Source organism: Lycium ferocissimum, chromosome 11, assembly GCF_029784015.1.
Source record: "Lycium ferocissimum isolate CSIRO_LF1 chromosome 11, AGI_CSIRO_Lferr_CH_V1, whole genome shotgun sequence".
Lineage (NCBI taxonomy): Eukaryota > Viridiplantae > Streptophyta > Magnoliopsida > Solanales > Solanaceae > Lycium > Lycium ferocissimum.
The window spans coordinates 12,510,102-12,525,380 of record NC_081352.1 but is presented as its reverse complement, the minus strand read 5'-3'; the positions used below and the strand labels follow the sequence as shown (position 1 = coordinate 12,525,380).

Genomic DNA, 15,279 nt, shown 5'->3' with positions numbered 1-15,279 from the left:
CTTGAATGAAATTGATCTTCAAACATTAGCTTCTTGGACTTTCTTTCTCTTGAATTTCAATCTTGTGTTTCCAGGTTTTCTTGGATTTCTTCATCTTCTTCATATTTCATCATTCTCCCCTTGTTGAGAAAGACTCGTCCTCGAGTCTAAAGGCTCCATAAATGGTGAAAGATTAGCAAGCAAAAATTTTTTGGAACAACCCATACTCACCAGGCTTTAAGTTGCATTTTTCTAGCTTGTCATAGAGCTTCATCGTGTTGAAAGAAAGCTTTACATATGGCCGAACTAAATCCCACTTTCTTAGTAGTAACTTTTTTCCATGATTTCTCAAACATATCATCTTAAACTAATCTTTAATGTTTAAGCCTTAATCAAAACTTATATCCTTTTGATCTTCAAGAATCTTGAACATTCCCTTGTCTATATGGTGTTTGCATGAAAAATATAAGTTACTGCCATGAAAACCATTAAATAAATCAAATTCAAGTACCTTTGGATCAAGGTATGAGATCAAATCATTTCTTCTTATGAGCTCCTCGGTGATTTTGCTGCTCTCATATTTGACATGATTATAGCCATTAGCCTCAATGAAATTGAGAGATATTAAATCGACACTTCTTGCAAAGATTCAACCTTTCGAGGAATAATTCTTGCTCGAACTAGATCATAATTTAAACTCTTATTTATAGACTCCTTTTTCTGCAACTCATTCTCTTTCTCTTTCAAATCTTCATACACTATTGGTCCTCTGCAATACACTGCTTTGGTTGGTGTGAAGTAAGAAACAAAATCCGTATTCTTTTCAAAATCCCTTAGTGGTGGAAACTCAATCTCACAAATGGTTGGATGCTTAAACGGATCCTTATCAAACTTTGGAGGTAAATCCTGAACTCGTGGATCCAATTCATTCTTCTCCTTCGTTTGTTGTTCCATATTGATGGGACCAATGATTTGTAATTTGGTCACAAAAGAATCATCAACATACTTGGAGTTTTTAGCAACATCTTCTGGATTCAAGGGAACCAACTTAATTTTTCGTCCATCCTTTGTAAAAGAATAGGTATTTCGATATTCATCATAGTTAGCACACTTATCATACACCCATAGTCTTCCAAGTAATAAGTGGCAAGCATCCATCTTTGTTGCTTCACACCAAACACGATCATTATATATTTTGCCAATAGAAAAAGAAACTAGGCATTGACGAGTTACCTCTAAGCCATTCCCATTCTCAAATTTGATGCCATAAGCATATGGATGAGGTTTCATTGATGTTACATCCCGTACTTTTGTACGTTGGATTATTCGTAAGTTAACCGACATAAGCTCGGAGGACAAGATTATTTTGAGGTTATAAGTATCTATGTAATTCTTAACAAGTGATAAGTAAGTGTCGTGAAGGTTAGAGGTTAAACAAATTCGGGCTATGGTTGAAACCGCTCGCACCGGAGAATTTTTGTCATATTCAAGTATGCAAATAAAGAGATCGATGTATAAAAGTTTGAGGTCCCGAAATAATTTAGGACTTAACGAGTGTGACAACGATGATTGAGAAGAATATTTGGTGTATGTATAAAGAGGCTATGGACTAGAGTTCTACCACATGACTATGATAATGAGAATATGGAGTGTATTAAAAATGATTACTATTTAAGTGAATTGAGATCAAGAAATTAATTCTAGGTGTAATTGGTTAAATGGGGAATTGTAGTAGAAGAGAAGAAATGAATTAAGATTGGTGGATAAACATTGTATGGACCAAACCCATATGGGTCTTTGACACGTGGCAGCAAGAGAGTATACATAAGCATGCACATAATATTAGGTGGAATATTTGTGATGACTAATCTAAGTATGGATGACACACTTACACGTGTAAGTGGAAAAGTCGACTTAAAACCTTACCTAATTTTCATGGATTTCATTCTTTCTAAAGAAAGTATACTACAACCTTTACATAAGGTAGCTGCTCTTAAAAGATAAGAGAGGAACAACAACGTTTCTTCCTTTCATAGGAAGTGACGTGTGATTTGCATCAATAACAATACACGGGTTTTGTTCTTTACTTCGATCTCGTTGTTCCGTTTTATCATGTGGTTGAATTTGGGCTTTCTTCAAAGTGAAGTAAGGTGGAAGAAGATCATTTCTTGAAATATAAGGTAAGAATTATTCTCTCCTAGGTATATTTAAATTCATCCAGGTCACAGTTACATTGTGAGATGAGAACTACGGAATTAATGACGGAAATCAAACAAGTCGATGTTGTTGTTGTCGTGTTGTAGTTGTTACTGCTGATGTGGTTGTTGTTATAATTGTTTGTTGGTATTATAATTTCAGGCTAGGGATATAAACAGAGGAGATGCTGCCCGAATTTTGGCAAAATTCTTAAAGGATTTAACTTGGAGACTTAAGATAAGCGTATGCCGACAAACCTAATAATAGTATGAATGGTTTTATATGTACATTATGAGACTATGAATGATCTTACATAGATTGCAAGATAAGAAGTACGTTGGAAAGTGAAAAGTAAGCTTCCAGGTATGTAAGGCAAACCTTTCTTCCTTTGGCATGATTCTTGTTGTTATTCATTCTATATGTACTCCATATGATTCCATTCTTAGACGAGTAAGGTATAAATGTTTCTTGTGATGGCTTATTGATATTGTACTCCTATTCTGTTCCGAAGGGAATACCCATAAGGTGCCAAGTTGGGTTGTGTATATGGTTTTACTAACGATTTCGAGGAAATGAGTTTTATACTAAAGGAAACATAAAGTTTGATTTTCAAAAACCACTCCGAAGGGGTTGCAAGATTTTACTACTTCATTGCATTTACGATTTCTGTTTACATTCCATAGTATCATCCCTTTGTATTTATATGATCATTTATTCTTTGGGTAGGGCAATAAGACGAAATTGAGTAGAATGTAAGTAGTAAGAATTTCATAACAATTCTACCCTCAAAGCTGGAAGTATGTCCTCCTAAGTCTAGTGAGATACAAATTTGATAACTTCTTATGAAAGACTAAGGCTAATAACTGGATTGTGATGAATTGATTAGTGACTTATGATATGAATTGAAATTGATATTTGTGGATTGAGTTTGTGTTGATATGATGGTGATATTAAGTCGGAAGTGGCTGCCCGAAGGGGCCATCATTATTATGCCAGAAGCGGCCGTCCGAAAGGACTATTAAGATACTAGCCGGAAGCGGCTGTCTGAAGGGACCATTCTGTTAACATGTCGGAAGCGGCATGTGTATTGGATTGGACTATTCACTTAAAGATTGTTTTGAACCTTCGTGTGCACATTTATGTTTCTTTCAGCGAAGGCTGCAGGTATTGAGTTAGATTGTGATTTCTTCTCTCGTAAGTCAAATTATGATTATGACTTGTTACCACCTTACATACTCGACATTGTCCGTACCGACGTCCTTTTGCCTGGGGACGCGCGTTCATGCCCTCGGCCCAGCATTGTTTGGCAAAGAGTTAAGTGTATAGCTAGGATGCTTGGACGTCAGCTGCGATTGGAAAGTTCCACCACAGTCTGGAGTTGTGCTGAGTCATGTATAGATATGTATGATTATGGGTTTTTCAGGGCCCTGTCCTGACTCATAATGTTCAGTTTACTTCTTAGAGACTTCTGCAGACAGTGTCCTGTGGTATGTTTGTCGAGATGTCGACAAAGTGATGTCAGTTGAGTCATTTGTGGATTTTAAAAGAGTATGTATTTTAGATGATTTCAATTGGTTTAAAGTACTTATTTGATTGAAAGTTTTCATAATCATTATAAAGATAATGATTTCTATTTGGAAAAGTTTTATGTTCTTAAAAGATTTTGAAATGACAGGTTTTGTTAGAGTAAATGTCTGAGGGTTCGCTCGACTCTGATGAGAGTCAGGTGCCCATCATGCCTTATCAGGATTGGGGTGTGACAGTTAACAAGCCAAGTTTAGAAACCATCTCTTTCAAAACAACATTGAGATGACTTCCTTTATCAATGATTAACGAGCATACCTTGCCATGGGAGGTACATCTAGTGCAGAACAAAGATTCCTTTTGCCATAGTTTTTCGCTTTCTTGAACCAAACATCCTCCTCTTGGTTGCATATTCATGATACTCATCAACTGTGCTCTGATACCAAATTGATGTGATTCTTCGAGTTAACAAAGAACCAATCGACCAGGATCTTGTTCTTGAAGCGATTTAGTGGATAGATTTCAAGAACGGACGTATCTCAAGTTATATGTCTCGGAATTAGGTGATTGTAAAATGAGGTGAAAGATGAAGATCTAAACTATGAAAAATAACTCTTGAATCGTTTAAAACAAGTAAATATTGAGGGTAAAATGATGAAAAGGAAATTAGGGTTCTGGGTATGAAATAGAACGAATTTGTTTTCAAGAAACGTGTTCTTGAAGGATCAAGAACCTACAAAACTCCTAAGTCACCACTTGAAATCAATTAACGTGATAAAGAAACACCACACGCAACTGAAAATAAGGTAAAGACTATCACCACCTTGCTTGGAACCAAAAACAAGGTTAAAGAACACCAAATAGAGAAAATAACTCTATTGCAAACTAGGGTTTATATAAAAAAAACGTGAATTTCCTATTTACAAGTCATGAGAACACTTTATAAAGGCCTAGGGTCTCTTATTTTATGACTAAAAATCCCTATTCTACTTTAGAAAGGAAACAGCTAAACACAAGGAAAGTAAAACCCCTATTCTACAAGGAAAAGAATAAAGAAAACAAGAATCCTACTAGAACTAGGATAAAGATCCTACTAATGATAGGAAATTAAATCCTTACTATAATATAAATCAAGAAACAAGAAACCTATTAGAAAAGGATTGAAGAAACAAGAATTCCCATTCTTGAAAGAAATTGATCTTCAAACTTGAGCTTCTTGGACTTTCTTTTTCTTGAATTTCAATTTTGTGTTTCTTGGTTTTCTTGGATTTCTTGATCTTCTTCATCTTTCATCAGAATTTGTCCCTCTCTTTGAGGGAGATATCTTTTGGCCCCCTCGACTAGTAAGACTGAGAAATGCATGGCCGTGATCAGATGAACTGAGTTATCAGTATTATTTGACTTATCAGTTTACTAAGGGATCGAGACATTATAATTGAACAATATAAGGATGACACTATACATGCCTTATGTTCGAATTAGATATCGTGTGACAAAAGGACTATGACATATGCTATTTAATTAGTTTTTTACGAACTTTAAATTATTATTATTACTTGGGTTAGTCATAATGTCTTGCTAGAGACCAATTATGATTTGTGAAATTAATATAGTATTAATTCTACTGCCAACGTAATATAAACCTATTGGGTCGCACATCAAGAATGTGATGAACGGACTGGGGTTATTTTAGTAAATTTGTATTTATATGTTATGAATATATAAATTTGTTCTGTTATTACATTATTTAGATAATATAATCCGAATTTATTTTATGGTTAAAATATAATTCAAATTTATATTTATATTATTGGATAACTATAAATATAAATAACAGTTATCGAAAGCCTTAAATATTTAATCAAGTTAGGACTCCTAATTAGTTAGGATCCTAATTAATTAGATATCATAATCTGCTAGGACTCTACATGAGCTAGGGTTCGTATTATTAGGATGAATGTATCACTATTAATAGGGATAGACATCAATATTTCAGATACACAGAAAAACCTTTTGGATAGTTATTTTCAAAATAAGTATGACCTAAATTTTGGTAGCCGACTTAAGATCTGCAACCTGAAATTATACCCCAAAATTCGAAGCTAGCACTTCGTGTCTGTTTGTGATCATTCGTGTGTGGATACTGGTAGAGGGTGGTCGTTCGTTTTCGATCAGCACCTACAGTTCATTTTTGGCAGAAAGTATATCCAGGAATCACGCATCAAAAGGTAAGTGATCTGATTCTTTTATCCAATTGATTGAAACACATGGATCTTGTATAGGGATTAAGCAATAAATTTTATATTCCTCTGCTATTTTGTACTTAAGATTGCATGAATTCCCTTCAGTGATATTAGAGCCGCTTGTGTTTTTCGATCAATTTGAAACTGCCATGTTTTGTATGTATGTGATATGTTTGTTCAATTTGAATGATTTAATTTTTTATGTATGTCGATGCATGAAAAACAATCACATGAATTTATTAATTGAAACCGAATAGTTTATATTTGATAATAACATATTCGAATTTTGGTTTATATAAGAAACGATATTAATTAATTATGTTAATTTGATTAACACATTTTGTAATAGCTGATTACAAATTGAATTTGCTTATTATGATTAATACATGATTGTTTTAATTATGCGGAGCTGTTTGAGTTGAGTGAACTGCTATTTAATTTGATTAAATAGTTGCTGATATGATCAGTTAATTCATTCTTCAAGAACCCTAAAGTTTCGAATTTTAGGCAGAATATTATTGATGCGGGACCACCGTACTATCTAATTGTAGTGTCTTGCATATCCTTAAGGTTTACAAACATTAAAAATTAATTAATTTTAATTTTAGTATATTATTAACATGCTATATGATAACATGAATGATTTGATATGTATACTCATGGCGTGTATATGACTATACTATCACACGTTTTATATTTTATGTTTATCGTATCAGTATGTCATATGATGAATGTTGTAATTTATATATATGTGTATGAGATACCATGTATGAATAAAATATTATACTTGACATAATAATTCAAACATTAAATACCCTCACAAAATTAAGTTTTACGCCATCCATGATTAAAACACCTATTAAGACTATTGATCACTAAAATGTAGGATCTGCCAAAGCGAACTACACTAGATTATCATAGTCAATAGAATGGGTAACGGTGCTACCTATTTGTTTAAAATGGTTAAACTTAATTAGGCTATCAAAATGGTTTTGAGTCTACGGCATAAGATGAGATTATAACATGACAAGGACATATGATGTCATAATGTCATAAATATCTAAAAGCTACATATGATGTAATTGATAAAGAGTTATCTACCTAAATAATAAAATTTTGAGTGACAGTGAAAGATGCCTTACAATTATATGAAATATGGATTTTAGCCTGCTATATATTTTGCAATTATTGTAATTGTTATATTAATATTTAGGGATATTAAATAGTAGGAGCTTTCATGAAAATATAACTAAATTGTGCATATTTTGATGTAGATAAATGACTTCAAATAGCAGTTCCACACCATCCTTTGCGATATGTCCTTGAGAAGGACAAGCTGAAAGAAAATGGACATAATTTCCTTGACTGGTTCAGAAACTTGAGAATTGTTCTTAAGCAAGAACGGAAGTCATGTGTTCTAGATGAACCTATCCCTGAAGAGCCTACATCTAATACATCTAGGGCTCTAAAAGAGAAGTACAGGAAACATACTGATGATGCTATCGATGTTGGTTGTCTTGTGTTGGCCACCATGTGTCCCAAACTTCAGAAGGATATGGAACACATAGATACCTATTAGATGAGTGTCCATCTCAAAGAGACATTCCAATAGCATACAAGGCAAGAGAGGTATGAGACTACCAAAGCCCTTCATTCTTGCAAGATGGTTGAAGGTGCATCAGTTAGCCCTCATGTTTTGAAGATGAAAGGCTTGATTGATCATCTTGAAAGGCTTGGTTTCCCACTTAGCTTGGAATTCTCCACAGATTTGATCCTAAATTCATTGCCTGATAGTTTTGCACATTTAGTCATGAACTACAATATGAATAATATGGAGAAGTCCATTGCCGAGCTGCATGCGATGCTTAAAACGGCCGAGCAAAGTGTGAAGAAATCCCCTAAGCATGTACTCATAGTTTACAAGGGAAAGGGGATGAAAAAGAAAAGTAACAAGAAGGCAAAAGTTTCCAATCAGCCTAAGGTGCAAGCAACGGCTAAACCTCAGCCTAAGGAGAAAGTTCCAAAAGAAGGAGTTTGTTTCCACTGCAATGAACCAGGTCATTGGAGGTGGAAGTGCAAACTCTATTTGGAGGAATTGAAGAAGAAAAAGAGTGGTGACTCTACATCTTCAGGGACTCAAAAGGAGTAGACAGCTGAAAAAGGGTGATGTAGACCTACGAGTTGGCAATGGAACAAAAGTTGCTGCTTTAGCTGTAAGAACCTATGAATTAGTTTTGCCCAATAGGCTTTTGTTAGAGTTGAACAATTGCTTTTATGTCCCTACTATGAGTAGGAATATTATTTCAGTTTCTGTTTTGGATGATGAAGGTTTTTCTTTTCTTATTAAGAATAAGAGATGCTCCATTTATTATGATGATTTGCTTTATGGTATTGCTGATTCATATGTTGGTCTTTACATCTTAAATCTTGAACCCCCGAACAAAGGTGACATCTATAACATAACTACTAAGAAGATCAAACCTAATGATTTGAATCCAACCTATTTGTGGCATTGTCGTCTTGGCCACATAAACAAGAAACGCATCTCTAAGCTCCATCAAGATGGACTTTTAGATTCATTTGATTATGAATCATTTGATAATTGCGAATCTTGTTTACTTGGCAAGATGACAAAACAACCCTTTACCGGACACGGTGCAAGGGCTAGTGATTTATTAGGCCTAATACATAGTGATGTATGCGGTCCATTAAGCCTACAAGCTAGGGATGGACATCAGTACTTCATTACATTCACTGATGATTTAGTAGATATGGCTATCTCTATCTAATGAAACATAAACATGAATCCTTTGAAATGTTCAAAGTTTTTCAAAATGAAGTACAAAATCAACTTGGCAAGACTATTAAGATACTTTGATCTGATCGAGGTGGCGAATACTTGAACCGAGAGTTTGACGACCATCTAAAGAATTGTGGAATTATTTCACAACTAACTCCACTAGGAACACCGCAGTTAAATGGTGTATCCGAGAGGAGGAATCAAACTTTAGATATGGTTCGATCTATGATGAGGCAAGCAGATCTTCCTTCATCCTTTTGGGGCTACGCCTTAGAAACAACAGCGTTCACTTTGAATCGAGTTCCAACCAAAGCGGTCGAAAAGACACTATTTCAGATATGGACTTGGAGAACACCTAGTTTATCTTTTCTTAAGATTTGGGGTTGTGAAGCTTATGTGAAACGACAAATTTCAGATAAGTTAGCAGTAAAATCTGACAAATGTTTTTTTTGTGGGATATCCTAAGGAAACTAAAGGATATTACTTTTATAATTCCTTTGAAAATCAAGTGTTTGTTGCTTGGAATGGTGCCTTTTTGGAAAGAGAATTTATTTCCAAAAGAACCTGTGGGAGCAAAGTAATTCTTGAAGAGTATCAAGAACCACAAGATAGCATGGAACTGCCAATGGAATCTCAACAGGTTCCACAAGCAGTTATGAATCTCGTTCAAGATACACATATTCCACGCAGATCTAATAGGACACGACATGAGCCATAGAAATATGGATTTCTCATAACAGACAGTTGTGATGTATTGCTCATGGATCAAGATGATCCTACTACCTATCAAGAAGCTGTGTCTAGTCCAGATTCTGAGAAATGGCAAGATGCCATGAAATCTGAAATGCAATCGATGTACGACAATCAAGTTTGGAACTTGATTGGTGCACCTGAAGGAATAAAAACCATTGGGTACAAATGGGTTTTTAAGAAGAAAACTGACATGGATGGCATAGTGCATACCTACAAAGCTAGACTTGTTGCTAAAGGTTTCAGACAAACCCATGGTATGGACTATGATGAAACCTTTTCATCAGTCGCAATGCTTAAATCCATAAGGCCAAACCCATCGCCAGCCCCCTGTGGTCGTCCAGTTCTTTCACTTGAACACCTCAAGTGGCCTTTGTTCCATTTAGACACTTCAGGTGGGCAACGGATGTTTCATTTAGACACTTTTTTCACAATCAGCTAAAATTGCAAAATGGGTATCATACACTCGTGAATGACGTGGCATGGTGACTAATTAAAATAGGGCATGTGGCAAAGGGTGTAAAATAATAATTTAAAAATCAATTACAAGAAAAAAGAAAAGAAAAAAATTATTTTTCACCAAAATAAATAAATAAATTACCTACTTTTCTAAACCCTCCCCCCCACCTCACCTCTCCTTCCTCCTTTCGACACCTCTACTACTGCTGGGCACCATTTTTTTTCTAACGGCTCCATTTTTATTTGTTTGTTTTCATTAGATTTTGATCCATTTTGGAGGCATATAATTCAAAATTTGGCACTAATCTATAGCCCCAAATCATTAATTGTTTTTGTTTTTGCAGTCCTCCAATTCGGAAATTCGATTTTCGAATTTGAAGCTTTAAGTTATGTTAATGGCGAGTTCCTCAAATCTCAACCAAACAGCACCAAATTTCGGATTCGAACTCCTCTCGATGTTCCGGTTCTTTTGAGATATCACCCACTCAAAATGGAGCCCGTTTGAAGCAACCCGAAAATTCAAATTGGAAGCTTTGAGCTTCAAAAATGGCGGCTTCAACTTTCTTCTTCAATGGAGATATGCTACATTCGGGAAAAAATTTGTAGTCGGGAAGGCAGTGTTTTCAAAGAAAAAAAAATCTGACCTTCATGGACGGAGCTTAGAAGCTCAGAAAGAGAAAATAATTAAATCAATTATGTGCGCTAAATATTGTTCTTAAGAGCATTAAGAACTTGTTCATGAAGTATTCAGGAGTTTGGTTGAGAATCAAAGTTGTTTGAATGATTTTTGGAGCTGGGTTTGACGAGGAACATATTGCACAGTGAAAAAAAAAATTGCAACCAGTGGTGGTGTCAATTTGTTAATTTGCAGTGGAAGGGTTTGTCAATTTGTTATCACTGTTATGCCGGAAAACTTATCTGGTGGTGGTGGGTGGTGTTGCGGTGGCAATTTGATGGTTTATGGTGGAGGAAGTGTTGGAATGAAAGAGAAGGAAGAAGAAGACATAAAAAATAAAATAAAATTGTAAAATTAAGCCCTTCACACGCCTGTTTTGTGTGAAGGTCACACAATTTTCCAACTCAGCGAAAAGTGCCTAAATGGAACATCAGTTGCCCACCTGAGGTGTCTAAATGGAACAAAGGTCACTTGAGGTGTTCAAGTGAAAGAAGTGGACGACCACAGATGTCTGTCGATGGGTTTGGCCAATCCATAAGGATTCTCATTGCCATTGTTGCATAGTATGATTATGAGATATGGAAAATGGATGTTAAAACAGCATTCCTTAACGGGAATCTGCTTGAGGATGTATACACGAGACAACCTGAAGGTTTCATTCATCCTGAGAATTCTGGAAAGGTTTGCAAGTTTCAAAGATCCATTTATGGATTGAAGCAAGCATCTCGGAGTTGGAATCTTCATTTTGGTGAAGCAGTCAAACAGTTTGGATTCATCAAAAATGAAGATGAACCTTGTGTATACAAGAAGGTTAATAAGAGTGCAATAGTTTTTCTTGTGTTATATGTCGATGGCATATTACTCATTGGGAACGATGTCCCTATCTTGGAAAGTATTAAGATGTGGTTAGGAAATTATTTCTTAATGAAGGATTTGGGAGATGCTGCTTATATCCTTGGGATAAAGATCTATAGTTATAGATGTAAAAGATTAATCGGTCTGAGTCAAAGTACTTACATTGACAAAGTGTTGAAAAGGTTCGTCATGCAAGATTCCAAAAAAGGAGTCTTACCAATGTCTCATGGAATTCATCTCAGTAAGACTCAATGTCCCATGAAATCTGATGAGCGAGAACACATTAGTAAGATTCCTTATGCTTCGGTTATAAGATCTATCATATATGCCATGATTTGTACTCGGCCAGACGTCTGGTATGACCAGCAGATACAAGTCAGATCCCGGTGAAAGTCACTAGACAGTAGTCAAGAACATCCTTAAGTACTTAAGAAGATCTAAGGATACATTCTTGGTCTATAGAGGTTTGGACGAAGAGCTAGTTGTAAATGGTTACACATATGCAAGCTTCCAAACTGACATAGATGATTTCAGATCGTAATCAGGATATATGTTTGTGTTAAATAGAGGTGCAGTCAGTTGGAAAAGTTCTAAGCAAAGCACTGTTGCTGATTCTACATCGGAAGCGGAGTATATAGCTGCATCGGATGCAGCTAAGGAGGCTGTATGGATCAAGAAGTTCATCTCTGAATTGGGAGTAGTCCCTAACATTGATAATCCTCTGGATCTTTATTGTGACAATAATGGTGCTATTGCACAAGCTAAAGAACCTAGGTCCCATAAGAGATCCAAGCACATACTCAGACGTTACCATCTTATTCGAGAAATTGTTGAAAGAGGAGATGTCAAGATATGCAAAATACCAACCAATGACAATATTGCTGATCCACTGACCAAAGCTCTTCCACATGGCAAGCATGACTTACATGCTAGGTCAATGGGTATTAGATACATGTTTTATTGGGCCTACTGAAAGTGGGAGACTGTTGGTGGTTATACTCTGGGCCATTGTATGGACCTTATTTGTTAGTTATGTTTTTTTTAATTAATGAAAGAAGTTTTATTTATATTTCTTATTATTATATTGTTTTCATGTTACATATAATAATATATATCCTTAGTTAATCATTTATAATTTAATTATAATGGTAAAAGACTAGTATGAGCTTAATCGATAATTATGTGTACGGTAGAAATTAAACTCATAGGTATTTGTTAGAGAACAAAATCTTTTGGATAGACCCATTATGGGATCACTGCATGAATCAGTGTCATAAGTGATTTTCATAGTAGTTATGTCAATTAATCCTCACACCTCAGGTTATCACAGTATCCTACATAAGGAACATTTTGTTTTGACATTCACAAACGTTATCTTTAACCGGATAATCCTAAAGTGTATGGTTGAACATAATGTGAACTATGTGGAGGATAGTGAATATTCAAGATGGAATTTGTCCCTCTCTTTGAGGGAGATATCTTTTGGGCCCCTCGATTAGTAAGACTGAGAAATGCATGGCCGTGCTCAGATGAACTGAAAGAGTTATCAGTATTATTTGACTTATCAGTTTACTAAGGGATCGAGAAATTATATTTGAACAATATAAGGATGACACTATACATGCCTTATGTTCGAATTAGCTATCGTGTGACAAAAGGACTATGACATATGCTATTTAATTAGGTTATTACGAACTTTAAAGCATTATTACTTGGGTTAGTCATAATGTCTTGCTAGAGACCAATTATGATTTGTGAAATTAATATAGTATTAATTCTACTGCCAAGGTAATATAAACCTATTGGGTCGCACATCAAGAATGTGATGAACGGACTGGGGTTATTTTAGTAAATTTGTATTTAGATGTTATGAATATATAAATTTGTATTTCTCTTATTGCATTATTTAGATAATGTAATCCGAATTTATTTTATGGTTAAAATATAATTCAGATTTATATTTATATTATTGGATAACTATAAATATAAATAACAGTTATCAAAAGATTGAAATATTTAATCAAGTTAGGATTCCTAATTAGTTAGGATCTTAATTAATTAGATATCCTAATATGCTAGGACTCTACATGAGCTAGGGTTCGTATTATTAGGATGAATGTATCACTATTAATAGGGATAGATATCAATATTTCAGATACACAGAAAAACCTTTTGCATAGTTATTTTCGAAATAAGTATGACCTAAATTTTGGTAGCCGACTTAAGTTCTGGAACCCGAAATTATACCCCAAATTCAAAGCTAGCACTTCGTGTCTATTTGTGATCATTCGTGTGTGGATACTCGTAGAGGGTGGTCGTTCGTTTTCGAGCAGCACCTACGGATTCGTTTTGCGTAAAGTATATCGAGGAATCACGCTTCAAAAGGTAAGTGATCTGATTCTTTTATCCAATTGATTGAAACACATGGATCTTAAATAGAGATTAAGCAATATATTTTATATTCCGCTGCTATTCTGTACCTGAGATTGCATGAATTCCCTTCAGTATCTTCTCTAAGATTGACAACAAATCTTCTCCACTTAAGATTGACAACAAGATCTTCTCCACTTTAGAATTTTTGTAGTATCCCCTTTCTTTTGCTAATTAGGGTCCGTTTCGATACTCCACAATTCTATAATGATACTTGATGCATGCTTCATTTACATGAATATCTCAACATCACTTTCTTAATCATCCCTAAAGATTCCTTCAAAAACAACATTTTCAGTTTGGATCTTGACAGTGCCATCAATATAAGTTTCATCTTTTCTGCACTAGAAATCGACATAGCTATTAGTTTGGCTTTTTCGAGTAGAGAGGTACGCGAAACGAATACTTCATTAATTTCCTGAAAAAAATCTCTTTTGCTTGCATTAATTTCCTGAACATAATCTCTTTTGCTTACTTATACGTTTAGATATGGCTTGCTAGCATTAATCTGTAATTGTGCCCTTATTATGATAAATCAACGAGATAACTTGAGGGTGTTTTACCCACTCATGGTAAATAGTTCATTATAAGAATTTTCGATTCCATTCATTTTATTTTATCACCCTATTTGATTAGAGATGAATTTAAGAAGAAGAAAAAACAAATTTGAAACTTGTAGTATTAAACATGTCATAATATTTGTGTTGGTATCTGACTTTTGAAACTTGTATTATTAAATATGCCATAACATTCTTACGACTTTAAATGTTGTCATTAAAGGTAAAATGAAAGTTTAAGTTTAAGTATTTCCAATTTAGAAAGAAATCATTTTGTCAAACAAACAAATAGGACATAAACTGGAATGGGAGGAGTATTATTATTATTGATTTAAATTACATTTAAGCCGAAATTAAAAAAAAAAAAAATGAAGTTAATTGATCTCACAAGTTAAAAATCATAGATCTGGACAATTGACAAAACAGTAGATAAACAGGTTCTATGGTGTAGTGGTTAGCACTCTGGACTTTGAATCCAGCGACCTGGGTTCGACTCCCGGTAGGACCTTTTTTGTAATCAAATGGAGAGCATGATATAGTGGACTATTTTTTTAAAAATTAATTAGAATCATAATCATTTTACTATTACATTACTTAGTTTTAAATTTCTAGCTTTTTGTAATCAAATGGAGAGCGTGATATAGTGGACGATATTTTAAAAAATTAATTAGAATTATAATCATTTTACTATTACATTACTTAGTTTTAACTTTCTTGTAGTATGAGAAATGGAAAAATTGGAGAGTGTGATACAGTGGCCTATATTTTAAAAAATTAATTAGAATCATAATCATTTTACTATTTATTACA

The 15,279-nt window shown here is 34.4% G+C and overlaps 1 non-coding gene across 1 annotated transcript; it reads left to right on the top strand.

Annotated features, from left to right (window-relative positions):
* Positions 1-14,905: 14,905 nt before the first annotated feature.
* Positions 14,906-14,977, top strand: TRNAQ-UUG (transfer RNA glutamine (anticodon UUG)). Its single transcript has one exon. It is a non-coding gene; the product is annotated as a tRNA-Gln (tRNA).
* The last annotated feature ends 302 nt before the right edge of the window (positions 14,978-15,279 follow it).